The sequence below is a fragment of the Stegostoma tigrinum genome, chromosome 29 (genome assembly GCF_030684315.1).
Source record: "Stegostoma tigrinum isolate sSteTig4 chromosome 29, sSteTig4.hap1, whole genome shotgun sequence".
NCBI classification, from domain to species: domain Eukaryota; kingdom Metazoa; phylum Chordata; class Chondrichthyes; order Orectolobiformes; family Stegostomatidae; genus Stegostoma; species Stegostoma tigrinum.
Genome location: NC_081382.1, coordinates 46,195,632 through 46,211,339, shown reverse-complemented (window position 1 = coordinate 46,211,339; position 15,708 = coordinate 46,195,632). Strand labels below are relative to the sequence as shown.

At 47.7% G+C, this 15,708-nt stretch overlaps 1 long non-coding RNA gene across 2 annotated transcripts in view; it reads left to right on the top strand.

Moving 5' to 3' along the window:
* Nucleotides 1–35: 35 nt before the first annotated feature.
* LOC132206036 (uncharacterized) overlaps nt 36–15,708 on the top strand; it is an 88,719-nt gene continuing 73,046 nt past the window's right edge. For both annotated transcript variants that reach the window (XR_009442761.1, XR_009442760.1), the window contains exon 1: nt 36–150. This is a non-coding gene — a long non-coding RNA (uncharacterized LOC132206036). The remainder of the gene's footprint in view (nt 151–15,708) is intronic.

The window sequence follows — 15,708 nt, the reverse complement described above, 5'->3', positions numbered from 1 at the left end:
ATCAAGATGGCGATCTGGACCGGACAGCGACGGCAAGCGGAGCCCTCATCAAGATGGCGATCTGGACCGGACAGCGACCGCAAGCGGAGCCCTCATCAAGATGGCGATCCATACTATGACGGGTTGGCGGGTTCTCAGATGCTTTGAAAGGTACAACTTTCTGTTTGATGTAACGATGTCGGTTACATAGAAACAAATATTGTAGATTCTGTAAATCTGAGAAAAGCACAAATGCTGGAGAAGCTCGACAGATCTGGCAGCGTCTGCGGTGAGAATAACTGAGTGATCAACCTGGTTCTGGCCGCTGACTGGGTGTCTGTCATAGAGCATGGAGGCAGACCCTTCGGCCAAATTCGTCAGCACCAACCAGGTTTCTTAAGGTGGAGGGGTTAAAATAGTATCAGAGATAATGGGAACTGCAGATGCTGGAGATTCCAAGATAATAAAATGTGAGGCTGGATGAACACAGCAGGCCAAGCAGCATCTCAGGAGCACACCACCCAAGACATTTTTCCATCCCCACCCCTGTCTGCTTTCCGGAGAGACCACTCTCTCCGTGACTCCCTTGTTCGCTCCACACTGCCCTCCAACCCCACCACACCCGGCACCTTCCCCTGCAACCGCAGGAAATGCTACACTTGTCCCCACACCTCCTCCCTCACCCCCATCCCACGCCCCAAGATGACATTCCACATTAAGCAGAGGTTCACCTGCACATCTGCCAATGTGATATACTGCATCCACTGTACCCGGTGCGGCTTTCTCTACATTGGGGAAACCAAGCGGAGGCTTGGGGACCGCTTTGCAGAACACCTCTACTCAGTTCGCAACAAACAACTGCACCTCCCAGTCGCAAACCATTTCCACTCCCCCTCCCATTCTCTTGATGACATGTCCATCATGGGCCTCCTGCACTGCCACAATGATGCCACCCGAAGGTTGAAGGAACAGCAACTCATATTCCGCCTGGGAACCCTGCAGCCATATGGTATCAATGTGGACTTCACCAGTTTCAAAATCTCCCCTTCCCCCACTGCATCCCTAAACCAGCCCAGTTCATCCCCTCCCCCCACTGCACCACACAACCAGCCCAGCTCTTCCCCCCCACCCACTGCATCCCAAAACCAGTCCAACCTGTCTCTGCCTCCCTAACCGGTTCTTCCTCTCACCCATCCCTTCCTCCCACCCCAAGCCGCACCCCCAGCTACCTACTAACCTCATCCCACCTCCTTGACCTGTCCGTCTTCCCTGGACTGACCTATCCCCTCCCTACCTCCCCACCCACACCTTCTCCACCTATCTTCTTTACTCTCCATCTTCGGTCCGCCTCCCCCTCTCTCCCTATTTATTCCAGTTCCCTCCCCCCATCCCCCTCTCTGATGAAGGGTCTAGGCCCGAAACGTCAGCTTTTGTGCTCCTGAGATGCTGCTTGGCCTGCTGTGTTCATCCAGCCTCACATTTTATTATCTAGGTTTCTTAAGGTGTTCATGTCTCTGTCCAAGTATACTTTAAATATTGTAACTGTATGCGCATCTGCCCCTTCCTCGTGGCAGCTCGTTCCATACATTCACCATTCTCCGTGTGAAAAAATTGCCCCTCACGTCGCTTTTAAATCTTTTCCCTCTTGCCTTATACCTATTCCCTCTAGTTTTAGACTCCCCTTTCTAATCCAAAGATGTGCAGATCAGGCGAACTGGCCACCCTAAATTGCCCATAGTGTCCAGGGATGTGTAGATTAGGTGGGTTAGCTGTGGGACATTGAAGGGTTGTGGGGATGGGATGGTGGGGGGAGGACGCTCTTAGGAGAGTCAGTCTGGACTTGTTGAGCCAAAAGGCCTGTCTGCACACCGTAGGTGTTCTTTTCTACACTGGGAACTAGATCTTAGCTATTCACCTTTTTTCATGCACCTCATGATTTCGTAAACCTCTATCAAGGTCACCCCTAGTAGTTTCTTTTAAAAGATTAGATTCCCTACAGTGTGGAAACAGGCCCTTCGGCCTGACATATCTACACCGCCCCTTGCAGCATCCCACCCAGACCCATCCCCCTGTAACTCACACACCCCTGAACACTATGGGCAACTTAGCACTTCCAATCCACCTAAGCTGCACATCTTTGGACTGTGGGAGGAAACTGGAGCACCCGGAGGAAACCCACGCAGACGTGGGGAAAATGTGCAAACTCCACACAGACAGTTGCCCAAGGCTGGAATCGAACCTAGGTCCCTGGCGCTGAGGCTGCAGTGCTAACCACTGAGCCACCGTGCTGTCCCTACACGTTTCCTTCATTCCAGAGAAAAAGCATCCCAACCTATCTAGCCTGTCCACAAAACTCAAACCCTCCAGACTGGGCAATATCCTTGTAAATCTTTTTGTACCTTTCCAAGATTAATAACATCCTTCCTATAGCAGGGAGGCCCGAATTGTCTTGTACAGCCACACCATGATGTCAAAACTCCTGTACTGATTAGACTCATAGAGTAATACAGCATGGAAACAAGCCCTTCAGCCTAAACTGATCCATGCTGACCATGGCGCCCACTCAGCTAGTTCCAATTGCCCTCATTTGGTCCATGTCCCTCTAAACCTTTCGCATCCACGCACATACACAAATTTTTCTTAAATATAGCGATTATGCCTGTCTCAACCACTTTCTCCAGCAGCCCATTCCACACAAACAGTCTCTGCGTGAAGAAGTTGCCCTTCAGATCCTTCTTAAATCTATCCCCTCTTACCTTAAGTCTATTCCCTCTAGTTTTAAATTCTCTATCCCTGGGAAAAAGACTACATACGTTTATACTGTCAATGTCCCTTGTGACTTTTAGAATCTCAATAAAGTCACCTCTCCTTCTCCTATGTTTCAAGGAATAATGTCCTATCCTGGCCACCCTGTCCCGATAACTCAGGCCTACTAGTCCTGGCAACATCCTCATAAAGCTTCTTTGCACACTTTCCACTTTAACTATTATCTTTTCCATAAGAGAGTGACCAAAACTGTACACAATACACTCACTAATGACTTATACAGCTGTAACATAATGTCCCAACTCCTAAACTCAGTGCCTCGACTGATGAAGATCAGCATGCTAAATGCCTTCTTCACCACCCTGTCTACATGTGACACTGCTTTCAACAAACTATGTACTGGTACTCCTCAGGCCCTCTGTTCCATGCCATTCCTCAGGGCCTTACCATTTACTGTACAAGTCCTCCCTTGGTTTGACTTTCCAAAGTGCAACATCTCACACTTATCTGTATTGAATTGCATTTGCCAATCCTCAGCCCACTTCCTCATCTGATCAAGGTCCACCTGTAATTTTTGATAACCTTCCTCGCTATCAACGATGCCTCCTAATTTCGTATCATTTGCAAACTTCACAATCATGGCTTGTATATTCACATCCAGATCATTTATGTAAATAACAAATAACAAAGGTCCCAGCACTGACCCCTGTGGTACACCACTAGTCACAAGCCTCCAGTCGAGAAACAACCTTCAGCCATCACCCTCTGCTTCCTGCCATTGAGTCAATTTTGAATCCAATTAGCTAGCTTTCTCTGGATCCCATGCGACCTAACCTTCATGACTAGCTTGCTGTATGAGACCTTGTCAAAGGCTTGAGGCTGTTTTCGTTAGAGAGAAGAAGGTTAAGAGGTGACTTAATAGCGACATACAAGATGATCAGAGGATTAGATAGGGTGGACAGTGAGAGCCTTTTTCCTTGGATGGAGATGGCTAGCATGAGGGGACATAGCTTTAAATTGAGGGGTGATAGATATAGGACAGAAGACAGAAGTAGGTTCTTTACTCAGAGAGTAGTAAGGGTGTGGAATGCCCTGCCTGCAGCAGTAGTAGACTCACCAAGTTTAAGGGCATTTAAATGGTCATTGGATAAACATATGGATAATAATGGAATAGTGTAGGTTGGATGGGCGTCAGATTGGTTTCACAGGTCGGTGCAACATAGAGGGCTGAAGGGCCTGTACTGCGCTGTAGTGTTCTATGTTCTATGTACCCTCATCTATCCTCTTAGTTACCTTTTTAAAAACTCTAAAAGATTTCTCACTCCTGACTTCCCATACACAAATCCATGCTGATTATCTCTACTCAGACAGACCTTGACTATCCAAATGTTGGTTGATCTCGTCCCTCGGTATCCTCTCCAGTAACTTGCCTACCACAGATGTCAGGCTCACTGGCCTGTGGTTCCTTGGCTTGTCTTTACTACCTTTCTTAAACAATGGAACAACATTAGCCACCCTCAAGTCAAACGGAACTTCACCAGTGGCTAAAGATGAAGCAGAAATCTCTGCCAGGGCCTCTGCAATTTCTTCCCTAGCCTCCCACAACATCCGTGGTGGGCTGGATCAGACCCAGGAGATTTATCCACCTTAATGCGCTTTAAGGCTACAAACACCTCCTTTCTGGTAATATGTATGCAGTCCAAAACATCCCCAATTGTTTCCCTTATTATCCATGATTTGGTCCTCGATAAACATTGAGGAGAAATATTCATTAAAAATCTCCCCCATCTCCTATGGCACAACACAAAAACAGCCATGCCAATCTTTAAGGGGTCCTATTCTCTCCCTAGCCACCCGTTTACTCTTAATATAGCTACAGAATCTCTTGGGATTATCTTTAACCTTATCTGCCAGATCCATCTCATACCCTCTTTTTGCTCTCTGGTTTCCCTCTTAAGTGTGCTTGTACACTTTTTATAGTCATCTAGGGATTCATTTGAGCCTGATAGCTTAAACCCAGTGTATGCCTTTTCTTTTCCTGACCAGAGCCTCAATATCCATCATCGCCCAGGAATCCTTAAACCTGCTAGCTTTTCCCTTCACCCTAACAGGGACATACTGTCTCTGGACCCTTGATATCTCACTTTTAAAAGCCTCCCATTTGCCAGTCATTCCTTTTCCTTCAAACAGACTCACCCAATTGACATCTTCTATATCCTGCCTAATGGCCTCAATATTGGCCCTGCTCTGGTTCAGGACCTTAACCTATGGACATGTCCTGCCTTTATCCATAACTATGTTAAGAGAGTTATGGTCACTGGACCCAAAGTACTGTCTGACTGACGCTGCAGTCACTTGCCCGACCTCGTTTCTAAGAGAAGGTCAAGTGTTATAGCCTCACGAGTAGGGCCCTCTACGTATTGATGTAGGAAACTTCCTTGGACACATTTCACAAATTCCACCCCATCTGGGCCTTTTACACTCTGGGTGGCCCAGTCAATACAGTTGCAATCTCCAACTATTTCCTACAGATATCTGCATTCTCTCTGCACATCTGCTCGTGTAGTACCCACTGGCTATTTGGGGGCCTATAATACAGTCCCAACAGAGTGACCACCCCCTTCTTGTTTCTAAGTTCAGAAATCACACGACTCCATATTATAGCCCAAATATAGCTAAAGATATTTCATGACCCCATTTAGCCTTCTTAATTCCTCGTTTCACATTGGCCCTACTTTCCTGATATTCTTGCAAAGCTTTGTCTGTTTTCAGTCGCCTCGACCTTATGTATGCTTCCTTCTTCCTCTTTGCTAGTCTCACAATTTCACCTGTCATCCATGGTTCCCTAATCTTGCCTTTTCTATTCCTCATTTTCACAGGGACATGTCTGTCCTGTACTCTAATCATCCTCTCCTTAAAAACCTCCCACGTATCAAATGTGGATTTACCCTCAAACAGCTGCTCCCAATCCACATTCCCCAGCTCCTGCCGAATTTTGCAACAGTTGGCCTTCCCTCAATTCAGCACTCTTCCTTTAGGACCACTCTCGTCTTTGTCCATCAGTATTCTAAAACTTACGGAATTGTGATCACTATTCCCAAAGTAATCCCCTACTGAAATTTCAACGACCTGGCCTGGCTCATTCCCCAGCACCAGGTCCAGTATGGCCCCTTCCCGAGTTGGACTATTTACACACTGTTCTATAAAATCCTCCTGGATGTTCCTTACAAATTCTGCTCCATTTAAACCCCTAACGCTAAGTGAATTCCAGTCAATGTTGGGAAAATTAAAATCTCCCATCACCACCACCCTGTTGCTCCGACATTTTTCCATAATCTGTCTATATATTTGTACCTCTATCTCACGCTCGCTGTTGGGAGGCCTGTAGTACAGCCCCAGCATTGTTACTACATCCTTCCTATTTCTGAGCTCTGCCCATATTGCCTCACTGCTTGAGTCCTGCATAGTGCCCTCCTTCAGTGTGGCTGTGATATCGTCTTTGACCATTACTGCAACTCCTCCACCCCTTTTATCGCACTCTCTATCCCACCTGAAGCATCGATATCTTGGGATAATTAGTTGCCAGTCATGCCCTTCCCTCCACCAAGTCTCAGTAATAGCAATAACATCATTCTCCCAGGTACTCATCCAAGCCCTAAGTTCATCTGCCTTACCTACCACACTTCTTGCATTCAAACAAATGCACCTCAGACCACCTGTCCCTCTGCGTTCATCATCTGCTCCCCGACTACTCTTCCCTTTAGACACGCTGACTCCATTATCTAGTTCCTTACAGGCTTCAGTTACTACCTCCCTACTGTCCACTAACCTCCTCATTTGGTTCCCATTCCCCTGCCAGATTAGTTTAAACCCTCCCCAACAGCGTTAGCAAAAGCCCCCCCCCCAGGGACATGGGTTCCAGTCCTGCCAAGGTGTCGACCATCCGATTTGTAATAGTCCCACCTCCCCCAGAACCGGTCCCAGTCTCCCAAAAATCTGAACCCCTTCTTCTTGCACCATCTCTCAAGCCATGCATTCATCCTGGCTATTCTTTCATTTCTGCACGGACTAGCATGTGGCACTGGTAGCAATCCTGAGATTACTACCTCTGAGATCCTACTTTTTAAACTTGGCTCCTAACTCCCTAAATTCTGCTTGTAGGACCGCATCCCATTTATTACCTATATCATTGGGGCCTATATGCACCATGACAACTGGCTGTTCACCCTCCCCCTTCAGAATGTTCTGCAGTCAATCTGAGACATCCTTGACCCGTGCACCTGGGAGGTAATATATCATTCGGGAGTCTCGTTTTCGACCACAGAACCGCCTGTTTATCTCCCTTACAATTGAATCCCCTATGACTAGAGCCCTTCCACTCTTTTTCCAGCTCTTCTGTACAGCAGAGCCAGCCACGGTGCCATGAACCTGGCTACTGCTGTCTTCCCCTGGTAAACCATCTCCCCCAACTGTGTCCAAAACGGTATACCTGTTTTGGAGGGAGATGACCGCAGGGAACACCTGCACTGCCTTCCTGCTTTTTCTCTGCCTTTTGGTCACCCGTTCCCTTTCTCCGTCAGCAATCCTAATCTGCGATGTAACCAATTTGCTACACATGCTATCTACAACTTCCTCACCAGTGCGGATGCTCCAAAGTGAGTCCATCCGCAGCTCCAGAGCCATCATATGATCTAACAAGAGCTGCACCTGGACACATTTCCTGCTCGTGTAGGAGTCAGGGACATCAGCCGCGTCCCTGAGCTCCCACACTGAGCAAGAGGAGCATAACATGGGTCTGGGATCTCGTGCCATTTTTACTGTTAAACTTAGCTTAGTCCAACTATAATATGAAATAATAGATAAATGAAATGAGAAAATTTTACCCACTGCCCAAATGTATCCGTTCACTCACCTTTCCGGAGCACAATTCAACCGCTCCCCCTCAGCTCCGCTGCCGAAATGAAGAACTTACCTTCCCGGCACCCCTCTGGTCCTCGCTCTCACCTTTCCCGCTGCTGCTGCAATATGATTTGGAGGAAAACGCAGTAAATTTGTGGATGATACAAAGATTGGTGGGGTTGCAGATAGTGAAGAGGATTGTCAAAGGATACATCAGGGGACATGGGCAGAAAAATGGCAGAAGCAGTTCAATCTGGACAAATGTGAAGTGTTGCATTTTGGAAGGTTAAGTACAGGTGGAAATTATACAGTGAATGGCAGAACCATTAGGAGCATTGATATGCAGAGGGATCTGGGCGTGCAGGTCCCCAGATCACTGAAGTTGGCAGCACAGGTAGATAAGGCAGTGAAAAAGGCCGATGGCATGCTTACTTTCATTGGAAGGGGCATTGAGTATAGACAAGTTATGCTGCAGCTTGATAGAACTTTAGCCAGGCCACAGTTGGAATATCGCGGAACGTTCCGGTCACCGCACTACCAGAAGGATGTGATTGCTTTTGAGAGGGTACAGAAAAGGTTTACCAGGCTGTTCTGAGGAAGGGTCACCGAACCCGAAACACTAACTCTGTTTTCTCCTTCACAGATGCTGCCAGACCTGCTAAGTTTTTCCAGCAACTTTGTTTTTGTTTCTGATTTACAGCATCCATATTTCTTTCGGTTTTTACCAGGATGTTGCCTTGTGTGGGGGCTATTAGCTATGAAGAATTCTCCCAGTGACTGCGTGGATTTCTTCCGGGTGCTCTGGTTTCCTCCCACAGTTCAAAGCTCTGCACGTGAGGTGCATTGGCCGTGTTAAATTACCCAAAGTATTTAGTGAAGTATAGATTAGGTGAGTTGTGAGGGATGCTCTGAGGGGTGGTGTGGACTTGTTGGACCGAAGGACGCTATCGGGATTCTATTCTAGAGAAAAGTTGGATAGACTGGGACAAAACTGTGTGGAGCTGGAGGAACACAGCAGCCAGGCAGCATCAGAGAGGAGGAAAGGTTGGTGTTTCAGTCGGGACCTTTCTAGCTGGATTTGTTTTCACTTTTGTGCAGAAGGTTGAGAGACGACCTGATAGAAGTTTATAAGATTGTGAATGGCATAGATTTCCAGTTGCAGCAGCAGCACGAGCGGGAGCTTGGACCAGGGGCCTGTCGGGAAGCCGGTGAGTCACTGCTTTTGAATCTTTAAAAAGCTTACCTCGAGCGTCGGAGCCTGCGATTTCTGTTTGCAGCAGCAGTGGCACCTCGGAGCAGAGGTTTCTGGGAAGGGAGCGACTTTTGTTCTACATCTCTCTGCTGTATTAGTGATCGTTGTGTAAATCCGAGACCCGACCCTTGTAGGGCCTCCCACCCATCCACCTCCTCTAACCTTATACACCAGGGACAAATCAAGGTAAGCTTCTCTTTTTTAAACCTTCTGTTTAGGGGATTAGCAGGGACGGCAGTACAGGTAGAGGAATGTTCCTCCTGCATGATGTATGAGGTGAGGGATGCCATTAGTGTCCCATCCAAATACGTCTACAGGAAGTGCACTCAACTCTTGCTCCTCCAAGACTGCGTTAGGGAACTGGAGCGGGAGCTGGATGAACTTTGGATCATTCGGGAGGCAGAGTCAGTGATAGACAAGAGTTTCAGGGAAGTAGTTACTCCTAAGCGTGAAGAAAGCTGGGTAACTGTTAGAAGGGGGAGAAAGCAGTCAGTGCAGGGATCCCCTGTGGCCATTCCCCTCAACAATAAGTATACCGTTTTGGATACTGTTGGGGGGAACGACTTACCAGGGGCATGCAGTTGGGTGCAGGTCTCTGGCACAGAGTCTGTCCCTCTTGCACAGAAGGGAAGGGGGGATAGGAAGAGAGTGATAGTCACTGGGGACTCAATAGTTAGAGGGACTGATAGAAGGTTTGCCGGAAACGAAAGAGTCTCACGGTTGGTGTGTTGCCTACCAGGTGCCAGGGTCCGTGATGTCTTGGATTGTGTCTTTGGGGTCCTGAGGGGAGAGGGTGACCAGCCCCAAGTCGTGGTCCACATAGGCACCAACAACATAGGTAGAAAGAGGGATAGGGATGTCAGGCAGGATTTCAGGGAGCTAGGGTGGAAGCTGAGAGCTAGAACAAACAGAGTGGTTATCTCTGGTTTGTTACCTGTGCCACGTGATAGCAAGGCAAAGAACAGGGAGAGATTTCAGCTGAACATGTGGCTGCAGGGATGGTGCAGGTGGGAAGACTTCAGGTACTTGGACAATTGGGGCTCATGCTGGGGAAGGTGGGACCTCTACGAACAGGATGGTCTCCACTTGAACCAGAGGGGCGCTAATACCCTGGGTGGGAAATTTGCTAGTGCTATTCGGGTGGATTTAAACTAGCTCAGAAGGGGGATGGGAAACTGAGGTGTAGTCCTAGTACACAGGAGGATGAGCGGAGGGAGGACATGGTCAGGACCTCACTGTCACAGGAGTGTGCTGGCAGACAGCAAGCTGGATTGAAGTGTGTCTACTTTAACACCAGGAGTATCCGGAATAAGGTAGGTGAGCTTGCAGCTTGGATAGGTGCTTGGGACTTCGATGTTGTGGCCATTTCGGAGACCTGGATAGAGCAGGGTCAGGAATGGATGTTGCAGGTTCCAGGGTTTAGATCTTTCATTAAGGTCAGGGAAGGTGGTAAAAGAGGGGGAGGTGTGGCTTTGTTGGACAAGGACAGTATAACGGTGGCTGAAAGAACTTTTGATGAGGGCTCGTCTACTGAGGTGGTATGGGTTGATGTTGCCAAAGAAACAAAGAAACCTACAGCACAGGAACAGGCCCTTCGGCCCTCCAAGCCTGCGCTGATCAAGATCCTCTGTCTAACATGTCAACTATTTTCTAACGGTCTGTGTCCATTTGCTCCTGCCCATCCACGTACCTGTCCAAATATATCTTAAAAGACGCTAATGTGTCTGCGTCTACCACCTCCACTGGCAACGCGTTCCAGGCGCCCACCACCCTCTGTGTAAAGAACTTCCCATGCATATCTCCCTTAAACTTTCCTCCTCTCATTTTGAACTCATGACCCCTAGTAATTGAGTCCCCCACTCTGGGGGAAAAAAGCTTTTTGCTATCCACCCTGTCTATACCCCTCATGATTTTGTAGACCTCAATCAGGTCTCCCCTCAATCTCCGTCTTTCTAATGAAAATAATCCTAATCTATTCAACCTGTCTTCATAGCTAGCACCCTCCATACCAGGCAACATCCTGGTGAACCTCCTCTGCACCCTCTCCAAAGCATCCACATCCTTTTGGTAATGTGGCGACCAGAACTGTACGCGGGTACTCCAAATGTGGTCGAACCAAAGTCCTGTACAACTGCAACATGACCTGCCAACTCTTGTACTCAATACCCCGCCCGATGAAGGAAAGCATGCCATATGCCTTCTTGACCACCCTATTGAGCTGCGTTGTCACCTTCAGGGAACAATAGACCTGAACACCCAGATCTCTCTGTTCATCAATTTTCTCTAGGACTTTTCCATTTACTGTATAGTCCGCCCTTGAATTTGATCTTCCAAAATGCATCACCTCGCATTTGCCGAGCAAGGTTTATTGACTGAGTCAGTACGGCTGCAAGTTAGGAACAGCAAGGGAGCAGTCACCTCATTGGGGGTTTTCTACAGACCCCCAAATAGCAGTAGGAAGATCGAAGAACTCATTGGCCGGCAGATTGTTGAAAAGTGCAAACGTCGCAGGGTTGTTGTTATGGGTGACTTCAACTTTCCCGATGTAGATTGGAACCTCCTTCGTGCAGATGGTTTGGATGGAGCCGTTTTTGTCAGGTGTGTTCAGGAGGGTTTCCTGACTCAGTATGTGGACAGGCCGACGAGGGGGGAGGCCATTTTGGATTTGGTGCTCAGCAATGAGCCAGGACAGGTGTCAGATCTCGTGGTGGGAGAACACTTTGGAGACAGTGACCACAACAGCCTCACATTTACCATAGCCATGGAAAGGGAAAGGAGCAGTTACCAGGGGAAGATATTTAACTGGGGTAAAGGAAACTATGACGCTATCAGGCAGGAGTTGGGAAGTACAGATTGGGAGCAATTTTTCCACAGAAAGGGCACAGCCGACATGTGGAGGCTGTTTAAGGAGCAGTTGTCGCGAGTGATGTATAAATTTGTTCCTCTGTGACAGGTAAGAAGGGGTAAGATTAAGGAGCCTTGGATGACAGGAACAGAGGTGCTTCTTGTCAAAAAGAAAAAGGTAGCTTACGTAAGGTGGGGGAAGCAAGGGTCTAGCACAGCTTTAGAGGATTACAGGCTTGCTCGGAAGGAGCTCAAAAGTGGACTGAGGAGGGCCAGGAGGGGGCACGATAAAGGCTTGGCAGGAAGGATTAGGGAGAACTCGAAGGCATTTCACTCATACGTGAGGAATGAGAGAATGATCAGGGAGAATGTAGGGCCGATCAGGGATAGCGTAGGGAACTTGTGCGTGGAGTCAGAGCAGATAGGGAAGCCCTAAATGAGTTTTTTGCTTTGGTTTTCATGAAGGAAAGGGACCTTGTTGTGAGTGAGAACTTTGAGGAGCAGGAAAACAGGCTTGAACAGATCGAGATTGAGGAAGTTCATGTGCTGGATATTTTGGCAAACATTAATATTGATAAGTCCCCAGGGCCAGACCAGATTTATCCTAGGTTGCTCCAGGAAGCAAAAAAGGAGGTTGCTAAGTGGCTGGCAAAGATCTTTCCTTCCTCACTCTCCATGGGACTCATACCGGAATATTGGAGGGAGGCAAATGTTGCTCTTTTCAAGAAAGGGAATAGGGAAATCCCTGGAAATTACAGACCAGTCAGTCTTACGTCTGTGGTCAGCAAGGTTTTGGAAAGAATTCTGAGGGATAGGATTTATGACTATTTGGAAAAGCATAGTATGATTAAAGGGAGTCAGCATGGCTTTGTGAGGGGCTGGTCATGCCTTACAAATCTTATTGAGTTCTTTGAGGAAGTCACGAGACAGGTTTATGAGGGTGGAGCAGTGGGTGTGGTGTACATGGACTTCAGCAAGGCATTTGATAAGGTTCCCCACGGCAGGCTCATTCAAAAAGTCAGGAGGTATGGGATACAGGGTGATTTGGCTGTCTGCCTCCTGTCAGCCAACCAATTCTGAATCCAGAGAGTGGCTGTAGATGGTAAGTATTCTGCCTGGAGGTCAGTGCTGAGTGGTGTCCCGCAGGGGTCTGGTCTTGGGCCTCTGCTCTTTGTAGTTTTTATAAGTGACTTGGATGAGGAGGTTGAGGGGTAGATTAGTATGTTTGCTGATGAAACAAAGGTTGGAGGTGCCGTTGATAGTATCGAGGGCTATTGCAGGCTTCAGTGAGACATTGACAGAATGCAGAGCTGGGCTGAGAAATGGCAGATGGAGTTCAACCTGGATAAATGCGAAGTGATGCATTTTGGAAGGTCGAACTTAAATGCTGAATATAGGATTAAGGGCAGGATTCTCGGCAGTGTGGAGGAACAGTGGGATCTTGGTGTTCAAGTGCATAGCTCCCTCAAAGTTGCCACCCAGTGGATAAGGTTGTTAAGAAAGCATATGGTGTTTTGGCTTTCATTAACAGGGGGATCGAGTTTAAGAGCTGCGACGTTATACTGCAGCTCTACAAAACCCTGGTGAGACCACACTTGGAATATTGTGTCCAGTTCTGGTCACCCTATTATAGGAAGGATGTGGAGGCTTTGGAGAGGGTGCAAAGGAGGTGTACCAGGATGCTGCTTGGACTGGAGGGCTTGTCTTACGAGGAGAGGTTGACTGAGCTCGGACTTTTCTCTCTGGAGAGAAGGAGGAAGAGAGGTGACCTGAAGGTGTACAAGGTAATGAGAGGCATGGATAGAGTCGATAGCCAGAGACTTTTCCCCAGGGCAGGATTGACTACCACGAGGGGTCATAGTTTTAAGGTGTTAGGAGGAAGGTATAGAGGAGATATCAGAGGGAGGTTCTTCACCCAGAGAGTTGTGAGCGCTTGGAATACTTTGCCAGTGGAAGTCGTGGAAGCAGAGTCATTAGTGACATTTAAGTGACTGCTGGACATTCACATGGACAGTAGTGAATTGAGGGGAATGTCGGTTAGGTTATTTTAGTTTTGGATTAGGATTATTCCGCGGCATAACATCGTGGGCCGAAGGGCCTGTACTGTGCTGTACTGTTCTACGTTCCAAGTTCTATCTATGGACAAAGTGGAAAGTAAGAGGCGTTCTCCCAGGTTAGAGGGGTCAATTACTCTGGGACACAGGTTCAAGGTGTAGGGAAAGGAAGTTTAAAAGAGACGTGCAAGGCAACATTTTCACACGAAGGGTGGTGAGTACCTGGAACACACTGCCAGAGGAGGTAGCGGAAGCAGACACAATAGCAAGAAGCACCTGGACGAGCGCATGAATAGAGGGATATGGATACTGTAAGTGAAAACAGTTTTAATATGGAAGGACAAATTGTCGGTGCAGGCTTGTGGGGTTGGGGTAGCAAAGGGCCTGTTTCTATGCTGTACTGTACTGTACTGTACTTTGCACTCCTTTGCTCTAAATTGTAAACAATCACAATTCCAAGACTGATCCCTGAGGCACACCACTAGCAACAGATCTCCAAACAGGAAAACACCCATTCATCCCACTCTTTGCTTTATGTTAGTTAGCCAATCCTCTATCCATGCTAATACATTACCAGTAATGCTGTGCACCTATATCTTCTGCAGCAGCCTTTTGTATAGCACCTTGTCGAATGCATTCTCAAAATCCAGATACACCACATCCATTGGTTCCCCATTTTCCATCACAATCATAATGCCCTCAGTGAATCTCTCCAGTCATGCACTTATCTGCTTTCCTCCTATTTCTTCCATCACATTGAAAGCTGCCAGAAATTCAGGTGAGTAAATTTGAACTGCTGCTTACTAACACTTTTCTCATCTTCCCAAAATCCTTCAAGAGTATCTTTTTCTTTTACCTTTTGTAGTTGGTACCAATTTGAACTGCAATCACTGGCTGTTCACCCATCCCCCAAAAGGATTCTCTGTAGATGATTAATGAAATCCATGACCCTGGCATCAACGATTCAGAATACCATACTGGATTCTCAAAAATAAAATACTTCGTATGCTGGAAATATGAAATAAAAACAGAGTTGCTGGTGAATCTCAGCAAGCCTGGCAGCATCTGTGGAGAGAGAAACAGAGTTCACGTTTCGACTCTGGCACGGCTGTGCTTCTGAACCCCTGGGTCCGGGCCTGTCTGTTCCTGTGACTCTGTAATTCCTTAATAAGTCCTGTTTCCTGCCTCTGGCTGAGGTGCCCTATCCCCAAGTGAAGTACCCCTCTCCATTCTGTCCCAATAAAATTGCTGTGCACTCTGACCAAATGGAGCTATGAAACGGGCATTTACACAAGTGCTGAAATGACTTGATGATACCTGTAGAAGACCCAGAAGAATGGTGAGTGCCTCAGTGTCTCTGGCTCTGGCATCTGGTTGCTCCAGTTTGACCGATAACTGTGAGCAGAGCCAGAAAGACACTGATCCTGTATCAGTCTGTGAGAACCTGGCATTCACAGCCCTGGAAGGCATGCGACTCAGACCACCTAGGCCAGGATTCCCTCAGCTAAGGGAGGGTGGGGGAGGTGTTTTCCTGTTCCTGGATCTTCTCGTTGGGATCCTGCCCCCGGACCCTCCTTTTGTCTCCAGGGAGGCTCATATTCTTTCTGCCTCTGAACCCCAGTGGCCGAGCAGACAGAGGATTGACCATGTTCTGGGAACCTGGAAATAGATCACATTGTGGGGCTGTCTTGGCAAATGTGAGACATTGAGTGATCCTGGAGAGTATATCCTAACCGCCGCCTCCCGCTACCTCCATTCTTCTCCTTTCCCCGTGTGCACAGTCTCTTTCCTATCTCTGGTTAAATCCCAGAGTGCCCCTTACTTTCTTCATCACTAGATGGTCACCCTCATGGAATGTTCTTGGGAGGGATTTTTTGTAACAATCAGAAATTGCTGGAAAAACGTATGAGGTCT